This window comes from Mesocricetus auratus, unplaced genomic scaffold (assembly GCF_017639785.1).
Source record: "Mesocricetus auratus isolate SY011 unplaced genomic scaffold, BCM_Maur_2.0 Super-Scaffold_100007, whole genome shotgun sequence".
In the NCBI taxonomy this organism is placed as follows: Eukaryota; Metazoa; Chordata; class Mammalia; order Rodentia; family Cricetidae; genus Mesocricetus; species Mesocricetus auratus.
Genome location: NW_024429191.1, coordinates 34,361,732 through 34,375,058, shown reverse-complemented (window position 1 = coordinate 34,375,058; position 13,327 = coordinate 34,361,732).

Here is a 13,327-nt window from a genome sequence, read left to right as displayed (position 1 = left end):
AGGCCCATTCCCGGCAACATACTTCATCCAACAAGGAAGTGACCTAGAGGTTCCAAAACCTTCCCAAACAGTGACATCAACTGGGGACCATGTGTTCAAAACATGTGAACCTGTGCAGGACATGTCTTATTCAAACCACATTTGTCAGGACATGCGAATCCTTTTACATGCTGTGTTCTTAGAAGGTTTGTCCCACAGTTCAGTGTAGGGAAGTGGGTCACAACCCCTTTGGGGGTCATATATTAGATATCCTGCATATCAGATACTTATAATTCATGACAGTAGCAAAATTACAGCTATTAAGTAACAACGAAAATCATTTTATGGTTAGGTTCACCACAACACGAGAAACTATTAAAGGGTCACAGCATTAGGAAGGTTGAGTACCGATGATGTATCGGATTTGGATCGTTTCACATTCTAAGCTGCCCTAAAACAATTCTAATTGAAATATCTTATGTAGTCATCTTTGAACAGATCATTTTCTTATACTGAATTTGTCAGAAAGGTCACCTCTAGTGGGCTGCAGAAGGGGTCTTGCACACTTTTTAAACAGTTTGTTTTCATTTATGTATATGTATACGTGCCTCCATGTGTGGGTGCCTGCAGAGGCCAGAGCTGGGTGTCAGGTCCCCTGGAGCAGGCGTCAAAAGTGATACGAGTCACTTGACATGGATGCCAGGAATTGAACTCAGGTCCTTCGGAAGAGCAACGAGTGCTCTCACTTGCTAAACCATCTCTCCAGTCTCTTTAGAAAAATAATCCCATGTAATTTGTGTGTGTGTATGTGTGCTGGTGGATGTTTATGCATGCCTGTGGAGACTATTGCTGGGGACAGCAGGCAAAACAGAGAAGTAGCCAGGGAGCCGTGGCAGGGGAGGGCAGAGACCAACCAAAATCTCCAGTCCTGGCTTCTCCAGGACAGCAAGTAAAGTCCCTTCCCAGGGTCCCCCTGCCATGGAGAATGGGGCCAATCAGAACCCTGCTAAGAAAAGAAACAGGGATATGGACCAGAAAGGGGGAACTGAGAGGGAGCACTGAGGTCACAGAAGGGTCACGGGGAGGGGCTAGAACAAAAAACAGTAGTATAGCTGTGGGAGAAAGTGAGACTTAATGCTGGCTATTGCTGCCTCTGCGTAATTTTTCAAATTATTATTTTATGGGATTTTTTTGTCTGCCTGGTGCCCTTGATGGTTGTGAGCCAACATATGGGTGCTGGGAATCAGACTTGGGTCTTGCGGAAGAGCGGCTGGTGCGCTCAACAGCTGAGCCATCTCTCCAACTTCTCTGCATAATTTTTGAGGGAAGAAAATCTAAACCTTTAACTTTGTTGTTTGTTGAGACAGGATCTCATTCAGTCCAAGCTGGCCTCATACTCACTATGTAGCCCAGGGTAGCCTTCCACTTCTGATGCTCCCACACACACACACACTGGCATTACAAGTGTGTGTTACTACTACTACTACACACAGACACAGACAGACACACACATGCACACTCGCATGTGCACACACACACAATTGTGTGCACATGCACTTGAGTAGGCGTACTTGCAGGTAATCATAGAGGCCAGAAGAGGGCACTGGATCTGCAGAAGTTGCAGGTGGTTCCGAGTCTCCCCACATGGCTGCTGGGAGAGAACTCCAGCCCTTATGACAAAGCTGGAAGTGCCGTGAACTGCTGAGCCATCTCTTCAATCCTCCTAACTAATTTTTTTTTTAGACAGAGTTCTACTGTGTAGCCTTGGCTAGCCTGGAACTCACTATGTAGACCAGGCTAGCCTCAAACTCACAGAGATCCTCTACCTCTGCCTCCCAAGTGCTAGGATTAAAGTCATGACTACCCTCAAAGTAATGCTTTTAAATGAAAGAAAATTAGTATTTGGTGTTTCCGTGTCCATATGACGTCTTGAAACACGGCCACATGTGCTGCCGGTGGTTATGTTTGCACTACAGCAGAAGCTTGGCTCATTCAGCCTCAGATCGTGAGTGTCCAGCTTCATGCAGCAAAGGCAGGCAGACACTGACCTTTGAGGTCCCTAAAAGCATTTTCCCTTAAATGACATAGAAAGAACCTTCTCAAAGAGTAAACCACACAGAAAAACCTTAAATTCTAAGGCTGGGATGTAGTGCTTACCTGGCATACACGAAGTCCAGGGTTCAATCCAGCACCACATAAGCCCAGTGATATATCACAAAACGAATCTCAAGCACTAAGGAGGTGGAGGCAGGAGGGTCAGAAGTTCAAGGTCATCCTTGATTACAGAATGAGTTTAAGGCCAGCCTGGGCCACATGAAACGTGAAACGTCATCTCAAACAAAGGGGAGGGAGCATATAACATAGTTCTAAGAGTTCTTTTTCCTTCTTACAGCTTTACACTTTGCGTATTTTAACGGTTTTGGTTTGGGCTTTTTACTTTTAGATTTAGATTTTTGCTTCCCTGCACCTAAGGAGAGCTTGTGCCTGGAGAATCTCTCCAGGGTTCTCTGCAGAGCTTAGCAACTAGCCTGGTGAAGGGCAGCCTCAAGCTAGCTGAACTTGGTCCTCACTGCTTGCTCTGCCCCCTGCTGGCTGACCTTACCTTGTCCAGGCTCAGGTTCCCTATCTGTTTAAGGACAGTTTCTTCAGTGGTTGATCCAAAAGGTTGGAAGATGCATAAGGAGAGCAAGTGTTTTAACTGATGTCTCAGACTCAACAGTCTCGAAGCATGTGCTAAGATTTGTCCAGAACACCCACTCTAGCTGAGTTTGCAGGGGATAAACCTCACATGGATAGTATCCGTGTCTCCCAGATATCCAGCATGTGCGATCTGCTCAAGGTCTGGGGAGTGAGCCTTGATGTCCTTGAGTGTGCTATAGATCCTAAGTCCAGCCGAGGGGCCATTGAAGGCTCTCAGAGCACCTGCTCCTCTCTACCCTACTGTGTGATTACTCTACCCACAGTGTGATTACTCTAGGACCATTTGCCTTTAGTTCTTTTGGGGTGAGCATGTGGCCCTCAAAGCTGGGCGAGGTCTGGATTACTCTTGCTTGACTCCCAGAGCCTTAGAAAGGCACCTGGCACTTTGTGGCCTTATATACATATTGGTGAATGGATGGATGGAGTGGGTGGGCAGATAAGTGAACAGATGGATAGCAAATGGCTAGATTGGGGGTTAGATGGGTGAGTGGAAAGATGGGAAAGTTGATGAATGGATGGATCAATGAATAGATAGGTGGGTATGTAGGTGGATGGATAGAATTGGTGAATGGCTAGATATAAGGTTAGATAAATGAGTTATTTATTTAGTTTGTTTGTTTTTGTTTTTCGAGACAGGGTTTTTCTGTGGCTTTGGAGGCTGTCCTGGAACTCACAGGCCAACCTGGTCTACAGAGCAAGACCCAGGACAGGGTTCAAAGGTATACCACAGAGAAACCCTGTCTTGAAAATTAAAAAAAAAGCCGGGCGTTGGTGGCGCACGCCTTTAATCCCAGAACTCAGGAGGCAGAGGCAGGCGGATCTCTGTGAGTTCGAGGCCAGCCTCGTCTACAAAGTGAGTTCCAGGACAGCCTCCAAAGCCACAGAGAAACCCTGTCTCGAAAAACCAAAAAAAAAAAAAAAAAAAGAAAATGAAAAAAAGAAGACAAAACCAACAGTAATTAATGGATCATGAAGAAAGCAAACATTAATGATAACAGCTAGCTAATTAGGCAAGCTGCATGCAGGGTTAAAAGCATTTTTATTTTATTTTTAATACTTTATTAACTTTATTTTATGTGCATTGGTGTGAGGGTATCAGATCCACTGGAACTAGAGTTACAGACAGTTGTAAGCTGACATGTGGTTGCTGGGAATTGAACCTGGGTCCTCTGGAAGAGCAGTCAGTGCTCTTAACCACTGAGCCATCTCTCCAGCCTACATTTTTATTTTTTGTAATGTACTTTGTGTATTCATTTGTGTGTGTGTGTGTGTGTGTATTTATGTGTGGTGTGTAGGTCAGGTGTCATCTTAAGGAATGCCATCTATTGTAGAATATTATTTTTAAAAGATATGTTACATTTGTTTATGCAGTGGAACATTTGTTTTAATGATGCAAAGATGTGTTGCATTTATCTGACTCTGTGAAACTGTGACTCGTTGCCTGTCTAAAACACCTGATGGTCTAATAAAGAGCTGAACGGCCAGTAGTGAGACAGGAAAAAGGCCAGGCGGGGCTGGCGGTCAGCAAGAATAAATAGAAGAAGAAGCAGGACAGGACAATGAGAGGATGACATCAGTCCCGGATTTCTCCTTCTATTTATTCTCACTGCAGAAGTAAGGAAAGGAAAAAGCCCATGGGCAAAAGGTAGTTGGGATAATTTAAGAAAAGCTGACTGGAAATAAGCCAAGCTAAGGCTGGGAGGTTATAGTGAGTAAGCCTCGGTGTGTGATTTCTTCGGGAGCTGAGTGGCAGGCCCCTTAAAATAAAGAGTAAAGAGTAGATAGCCAACAACAACAGCCATTGAGACAGGTTCTGTCGTTGGCTTGAAGCTCACCGTTAGGTTAGCCTGGCTGGCCATGCAGCCCTAGGGATCCTCCCTCTATGTCTCCTCCGCACTGGAATCATAGGCACATGCCCCTGCATCTGGATTTAATGTAGGTTCTGAGGATTGAGCTGACATCCTCATGCCTGCAAGGGAGATATATTACCCACCAGGCTGTCTCCCAGTATAGAAGAACTTTATCCCACACACAGGATGTTTTAGGGAGATGTGATCTTTCACTATACCCTTGAATGTGTTGTGGTATCTTGGAATCCCAGAAAGGGGATCTCAAAGTCATAGATGTTAGGATAAAATTCGTGGGGATCTTGGCAGATTCCATGGCAGGCAGGGGACAAATATGCCAGGCAAACAGAGCTTAAGTGAGAAGTTTTATTAAAAACGGTGGGGGAAGGAAAGAAAAAGGAGGTAAAGAGACACAGAGACAGAGAGGACAGAAGAGGGAAACGGGAAAAGTCCTGTCTGCCTGAGGGAAACAGCAGGAAAGAGAAGTGGAAAAGAGAGCAGGAAAGAGAGAGAGAGAGAGAGAGAGAGAGAGAGAGAGAGAGAGAGAGAGAGAGAGAGAGAGAGTATAAGTGGTTAGGGGTCTGTCTTTTAGAGGGGTCCTTTGCACCTGTGTCCAGACAAGTAGTCATGAAACCCTGGGCTGACCAGGGTACTGCCTGAGTGCATTCTGCCAGGGGCAGGCCAGCATAATGGCTGAGTCCTTACATTCCCAACTTTATTTATTATTAAAAAGGTGAGGAGTTAGGCATGGCAGGTTAGGGATAAGGGTGTCAAGTTCTCAAGACTACTTCCTGCTGTCCTGGGGGACATCAACCATCTTTGAGGGACCTGAGAAAGCTGGGGTGCTGCCACTTCCTGGGGTAACTTGTTGTTTCATCGGAGTCCAGACGATATAGAACTTTCTTAGACCTGGCAAGATGTTGGCAGAGCAGAGGACAAGGTTAAATTTAAGAAAAAATATTTTTCTTAGGTCCTGGTACTTGAGGGGAGGAGGATCATGAGATGAGGGAGGGGCTCCCAAGGGGGTCCCAAGATGAGGGAAGGGAGTCCTGCAACCAGGGAAAGGTTGAGTCATATTTATCTGGAGTGAATCTGACCTGTTTGGGTGGCTCCCCAGAACTTATAAGAATCCTTTGAGTTTGTGAAAACATAAGTTTTAGACACATTAGCGTTTCCACTATTTATGATCTGTACTGAAATTTGCATTGTAGAATGGCAGTATACTCATGTCAGAAATGATTTGGTTGAAAGCATTAACATACTTCCTTTTATCTGGAAAACTGTGACAGATGTTTTTAGCATAATGAAAAGTACCTTAATCCTGAGTTTGCAGTTATGATCATCTAGTGGTATAGTGTTTAGTACAGTTCTAGAAAGTTGGTCCATGATCATCACGGTGGGCAGTAGCTGAGAGCTTTACATACTGATCCACAAGCAACAGGCAGAGACAGAGAGAGACTGGGTCTGGCAAGGGCTTTTGAAACCTCAAAGCCCACCCCCAGTGATACACCTTCTCCAGTGAGGACACACCTCCTAATCCTTCCCCAACAGTTCCACTAACCGGGGACCAAACATTTAAACATATGAGCCTATGTGGGAGGGGCTTCCTCATTCAAACCACCACACTTAGTTACACTGTAGTAGAACCAGAAACCCAGAGCTTTTCTGTTGATTTGCTTTTTACTTCAAAGACTACTACACCCCCGATGCCCTATTATTTTTGAAGCAGGGTCTCACATACACCATAACCTCAAGTTTACTACATAGCTGAGTATGACCTTGAACTCTTGATCTTCCTGACTCCGCTTCTCCAGTGGTATCAACAGGAGCCTGTGCCACCATGTCTGATTTATGCTGGGGATCAAGCCCAGGACCTTCTGCATGCTAGTCAAGTATTACACCAACAGAGCTACACTCCGGTTCCAGCAGAAGTCTTGGGAACAGTGTTGGAAACTACCTGTCCAAGTCTTTTACGATCTGGTACAGGGAGAAGCCAGAGCCTTCAAGGCTACATCAGTCAACACATTGCCAGCCTACCACTACAGGAGCAATGATGACCCTGGGGCTTCTCCCAGCCCCTCTTCCAAGACACTTCTGGATTTCTATAGCATTAAATGACATGCAGATGTCTGTAGATGTCCTTGTTGTTGACAAATCTCCCACACATCCTCCTTATATGGATGGATTTGTGGTTTATATTTTTATGCAGGATGTCCTGCGGCACAAGGCTGGCCTTATCTTTGCTGGAGATGATAGCCTTGAACTCTGGCTCCTATTGCCTCCATGTCCCAAGTGTTGGGATCACAGCATGGAAACCATACCCTGTTTACGGTGGTGCCCGGGACTGAGGCCAGGGTTTCATGTGAGCTAGACAAGCCCCCTGCAAACTGAGCAGTGTCCCTGAAAATCTTGCCATTTCTTTCTTCTCCACTGCCACCGCTTTGATTCAACCCAGGGACCAGGCATCAATGACAGCTCTGAAGGTCACTCCATTAGAGGACCTTTTCCAGGCTGTTGCTGCAGCAGAGGAGCAGGAGCACTGCTGCATCCCCGGAGGTATTCCAACACCAGTGATTGCTGCCACAGCCTTGCTTGGGCTCCAATGATGTCACCAAGCAGGGCCTGGATGGCATCTGGGAGAAGTGTCTTCAGAAGATTCGCCAAGGGGAAAGACACTGAAGAAATGAACTCACTGTGGTGGCTCCTAAGGAACTAACATGTAAGAACTTGACAATGCCAGAACAGTAGTCCACAAGCAAAGATGCAAAGGGAAGGAAACTGTAGAACCACAAAGAAAATCTCCAGCTGGACATGGCAGCCCATGTTTGCAATCTCACCACTTTGGGAGTCTTGAGCAAGAAAATCATTGCAAGTACCAGGCTAACCAACCTGAGCTATGTAGCAAGAATAAGATTCTGTCTCAGGAGAAATAACAGAGGAAGGAAATTCACAAGGAAGGGTGCAGCAGATCTGCAGACCTCGGCCAGACTTCAAAAGTGTGGGAACCTGATGGTGAGCAGAAAGCGTGGTGGTGCATTCCTGTCATCTCATCTCTGGAGTCAGGGGACGGAGATGGAGAGTTAAGGTTGGTCTGGGCAGCATAGCGGACACCCTGCCTAGAAAACAAAACAAAACAAAAAAAACAAAACCAAACAAACAAAAGAACCAACCCTTTACAGGGCTGGAGAGATGACTCAGCAGGTAAGATCACTGGCTACCCTTCCAGAGTACCCAGGTAAATATTCCCAGGACCCACAAGGCAGCTGTTACTCCAGTTCCAGGCAATCCAATACCCTCATCTGGTCTCCCTGGGGACTGCATGCAAATAGTATACCGATACTCATTCAGGCAAAACATGCATACACATAAAATAAGAATAAATCTGGGAGCCAGTCATGGTGATGCAAACCTTTAATCTCGTCAATCTCATGTCTCCCAAATGTTAGGATGAAAAGCATGTGCCACCATGCCCAGCTCAGAGGCAGGAGGATCTCTGTGAGTTGGAGGCCAGTCTTGTCTACAAAGCCAGTTCCAGGACAGCCAGGTCTGTTAGACAGGAGACCTGGACCCCAAAATCCCAGCAAATCCCTTTAAGAGAGAGAAGCCCACAAACCAGCAGCTGCATATGCTAGATCTCGTATTTATTTGTTTTTAATGGAGGGGGACAATTCATGCATACCATAGTAGGTACATGGAGATCGGAGAACAGCTTTAGAGAGTCTATTCATTCATTCCACTCTGGAGTCCAGGATAGAGCTCAGGTCATTAAGATTGTGCAACAAGAAATTTTACTTACCGAGGCATCTCCACGGCCTACCAGGTACAAATGTCAACAATGTCTCCTCCTTAGGAGGCTCCTCAAGTTCCTCAGGATTATTTCAGAAGGTATCATCATAGGAGGGGACAACTCCCTACTGTCCTGAAGAACTTCCATGTGAGATGGTGGCCTCCCAGGCTGGCTTTAAACTTCTGACCCTTCTGCCTCCACCTCCTGAGTACTGGTATTAGGGCATGTACCACCGCATCTAGAAAAATGTACTTTAAACAATGCAGCCCACAAATGTTCATTAAGTCCACAGCAGTGTATTGTAGTACTCTGGACTGGCACCCCCACATCTGCCTCCTGACACCCAAGCACAGCAACTCCAGGCCTGTTCTGCAGACCCCTTTCATAGGTTGTGCCCCGCACAGATGCTCTTTTTTTTTTTTTTTGACACAGGGTCTCTCTATGTATCTCTGATGGCCTGGAACTCACCACTATGTAGACCAGGCTGGCCTTGAGCTCACAGAGATCAGCCTAGCTATGTCTCCCATATGTTAGGATAAAAAGCATGTGCCACCAAGCCCAGCTCAGATGTGCTGTTTTTAAAACCTGTGGGTCCTTTGGGAGGATGCCGATTTGTTTTGAGACAGGGTCCCACTACGTAGTCCTGTTTGCCCTGGAACTCATGGAGATCCGCCCGTCTCTGCTGTGTGGTAAGATCGACCTAGAACCTGTGATCCTTCGGCCTCCCCTTCCCAAATCCTAAGATTACAGCAGGCGCCTTCATGCCCAGCTCAGTTCTTTCAGGGCTGGAAATGGAACCCAGGGCTACATATGTGTGCTAGGCAAGCACTCTGCCAACTGAGCCACACCCCAGCCTCAAGGGACCTCCTGTCGTAAAGTGGGTGTCTTCATATTGCAAGATCCCACAGCAGGAAACAATCTTCATGACAAATGGTCAGGAACTATGGAGAAAAATCAATCTTTTTTTTTCTTTTTAGGTTTTCAAGACAAGTTTCTCTGTGGTTTTGGAGGCTGTCCTGGAACTAGCTCTTGTAGACCAGGCTGGTCTCGAACTCACAGAGATCCGCCTGCCTCTGCCTCCCACGTGCTGGAATTAAAGGCTTGTGCCACCACTGCCCAGCCAGAAAATCAATCTTTGACTCTATTATTATTATTGTTATTGTTATTATTGTTATATTTTTATTAATTCTTTGAGAGTTTTCATACAATGCATTTTTACCTTATTGACCCCTAACTGCTCCAGATTGGCTCCCACCTCCCCACCTCCAGCTTCACATCCTTGTTTTCTTAAGATTCTTAACTCTTATGCAGGTCCTGAGAGAGGCCTTGAGGGCTCTGCTGGAGAGCATTCCAGGTTATTATCAGACAGGATTCCGGAGTCACCTCAATGTGGGAATCTATGGGAAGGCAACTCATTGCCTGGCCACCATCCAGCAACTGGCCAGCAGGTGGCAGTGTCTGTCCACTTTCAGCTTCTCCAGGTAGTGTTCCCAGAGTCCCTTCCTATAAACAGAGTTCAAATTACAGCCCAGAGAAGAGAGTTAAAGAAAATCCCCAGGCCTGGGGCATTGTTCTGGTCCGAGTCATGGTGTCTCACCCTCTACCGTACAGACCCCTTTGGATGGGCCAGTCTGTGAAGAAAGGGGCCTGGGAGAATTCCAAAAGCATGATGTCATCTGGATGCCTGCTTCCTTCCAGGGTTTGTTTCTATCAGCCTGCCAGGCTGCAACACCTGCACACTTACAGTCCCACAGAAGAGGGGCTTCCTCTTCACACACACTCACACACACACACACACACACACAGTGTTTCCTCCTATCTCAGATTGTTTTCTCAGGACTGATTCCAAGAAGCAAAGACAATGAACTCAGCCGAGGAATGGCAACTGTTAATTAGCCAGCATGCTTGCTGGCTGCTTCTGCTCCTGAATTAAGGCCTCATCTATGCAGCCGAGGGAACCAGCTTTTAACCCTGCTTCAGCCTCTTCAGCTTCAGGTAGAAGTGATCATTTTGATTACTTGTCCAGCAAGTTAGGAACACTAGGTGGAAGGGGAAGGCACTGGCCATGCAGGCCTATGATCCAGCCCCGGGGAGGTGGAGGCAGGAGGATCAGACATTCAAGGTTATTCTTAGCTACATAGAGTTTGAAGCCATCCTGGGATACAAGAAACTTTATCAATTATACAGTATGGTGATTTCTCAGAAAATTAGGGGCCAACCTACCTCAAGATTCTGCAATACCACTTTTGACATATGCCCAAAGGTGGCACACTCACACCAGAAGGACATTTGCTCAAATATGTTCATAGCAGCATTATTCGTAGTAGCCAGAACCTGGAAACAACCTAGATGCCCCTCAACAGAAGAATGGATAAAGAAAATGTGGTACATTTACACAATGGAGCACTACTCAGTCGTAAAAAATAATGACATCCTTAAAATGGACAGAACTAGAAAAAAGCATCCTGAGTGAGGTAACCAGACCCAGAAAGAGAAATATAGTATGTACTCGCTCGTAAGTGGATACCAGACACAAAGCAAAAGATACCCAGCTTACAATCCACAATCCCAGAGAAGCTAGCAGATGCAGAAATCCACAACTAACCAATGGGCCAAGCTCCTGGAGTACAATAGAAGTGAGGGAGTAATGAAAATATGAACAAAGGAGTCAAGACCATCATGAGGAAACCAACAGAATCACCTGACCTGAGCTAGTGAGAGATCACTGACTCAGGTCTGACAGATGGGGATATGAGGCCACTGGCAGTGGGTCCAAGATCTAACTGTAAGCCGGGCGTTGGTGGCGCACGCCTTTAATCCCAGCAGGGGCAAGTGGATCTCTGTGAGTTCAAGGCCAGCCTGGTCTACAAGAGCTAGTTCCAGGACAGCCTCGAAAACAATACAGAGAAACCCTGTCTCGAAAAAACAAAACAAAACAAAAAAGTTCTAACTGTAATGCACAAACTGACTTTGTAGAGCCCATTCTATATGGAGAGATACTTTGCTCAGCCTGGGGGGGGAGGATACCACACGACTTGTTCCTGCCTCAACAAGGGGAGGCCTTACCCTCTCCAAGGAGCAGATGGGAGAGGGGGGTGTGGGGAGAGTGGGAGGAGAGTAGGGAGTGAGAACTGGGATTGGAATGTTAAAAAATAAATTAGCAAAAATATTAAAATCTAGAGAAAAAATTAAACATTTTCAATTATAATAAAATGTAATCAGTACTATTGGGATGTGGAGATGCACACCTATACTCCCAGGTTTGGGAGGCCAATACAGGATTACAGTTCAGTGACAGCCCAGGCTGAGCAGTAAGACCTTGTAAGACTTGTGCACCCTATCCCATTTTCTACGATATCACTCCAGTCATTACCCCTTCCTGCCTCTTCTCTTCTCCATCAAGGTCTCATGTATCCCTGGCTGACCTTGAACTCACTAAGTAATTGAGAATAGCCTTGAACCCCTGGTGGTCCTACTTCTACTTCCTGAATGCTGGAATTAGAGGTGTACATTGTACCAGCATGCCCAACCATGAATATGTAAGAGTCTGTTTATATACTGATGGCAATGATCAGAGAGACAGTGAGAAACCTGGGTTGGAGGTATGTGTCTCAGCAGTTGGTAGACAGATTGCCTAGTGTGCACAAAGACATGGGTTAGATCCCTAGTCCACATAAATAAAATTGGGTGATGCAGGTGAAGATCAGTAATCCCACCACTCAGGAGTGGGGGCAGATCTGGAGTTCAAGGGCATCCTTGACTACATTGCCTGGGCTACAGGAGACCCTGTCAAACAACAAGCAACGCCTAAATAAATCAGGTCTTGGGTTGGAGTTATAACTATGAGTAATTGACTAACACATACCAGGCCCATAGTTCTACCCCTAACAAAACACACACACACACACACACACACACACACACACACACACACACACACACAAGTTGGCAAGGATGTGGAGAAATCTGAAATCTGAACACTTTACATTGCTGTGGAAAAACATCAGATGGTGCAGCCACTGTGAAAATCAGACCTGTGGGTCCTCTGCAAGCTCAACATGGAGGGATGCAGTTCAATGGGAGAGTGTTGCCTACCACACATAAGGTCCTGCCTTAATTGCAAGGAGAGGAAAGCCGTATTATCATATAGCCAGCCCCCAAGGATTCCAGGCCCTACATGAGTTGATCCCTCCTCTGTCTCTGTCTCTTGCTGGCTCCACTCCCTGGAACCCTTCTGGTCTCCCGGCACATAGAGTGCTGCTGTTTCCAACATATGTCTACTCAGTTCTACTGACTTCATCTCCTCTAAATCCTTCCCAAGTCTCTCGGATTTAGCCTTTGCTAAACACCCTACTAAGTACTACATCTGTCACCCAGCACATGTCACCTGTCCCCCCCCCTTTTTTTTTTTTTTTTTTGGTCTTTACGAGACAGGGTTTCTCTGTATTGTTTTGGAGGCTGTCAGTCCAGCCCGGCCTTGAAGTCACAGAGATCCGCCTGCCTCTGCCTCCCGAGTGCTGGGATTAAAGGCGTGCGCCACCACCGCCCGGCAGTTTTTCCCCCTTTTTTGGTCACAGTTTTTGTCCCGGCTCACCTGTTGTCATTGCTATGGTGTGTACATCTCCTCTAGGCTAGGATGCATACTATGAGAGCAGAGATCTTATTTTGGTGATAAAGCTTCTGAAATAGGACTAGGCACATAGTAGGTGTTGAATAAATAGATATAAATATCCAATTAATGACTTATTGGGATTAGATATGACATTATAATTAAAAGGTGTACAGGGATGGCTCAACAGGTAAAGGGGCTTGCCTGAAAACCTGACAACCTGAGTTCTCCTCTCGAGATCTGCAGGAACCTGAGAGAACCAAGTCCTGCAAGCTGTCCACTGACCTCTACATGGATGCTATGGCACTTGTGCTCAAAGTTGAGTGCACGCACACACCCGTACACACAAGTACAATAATTTAAAGCAAGGAGGGAGTATACAACAGTGTGACTCAAGAAAAATGC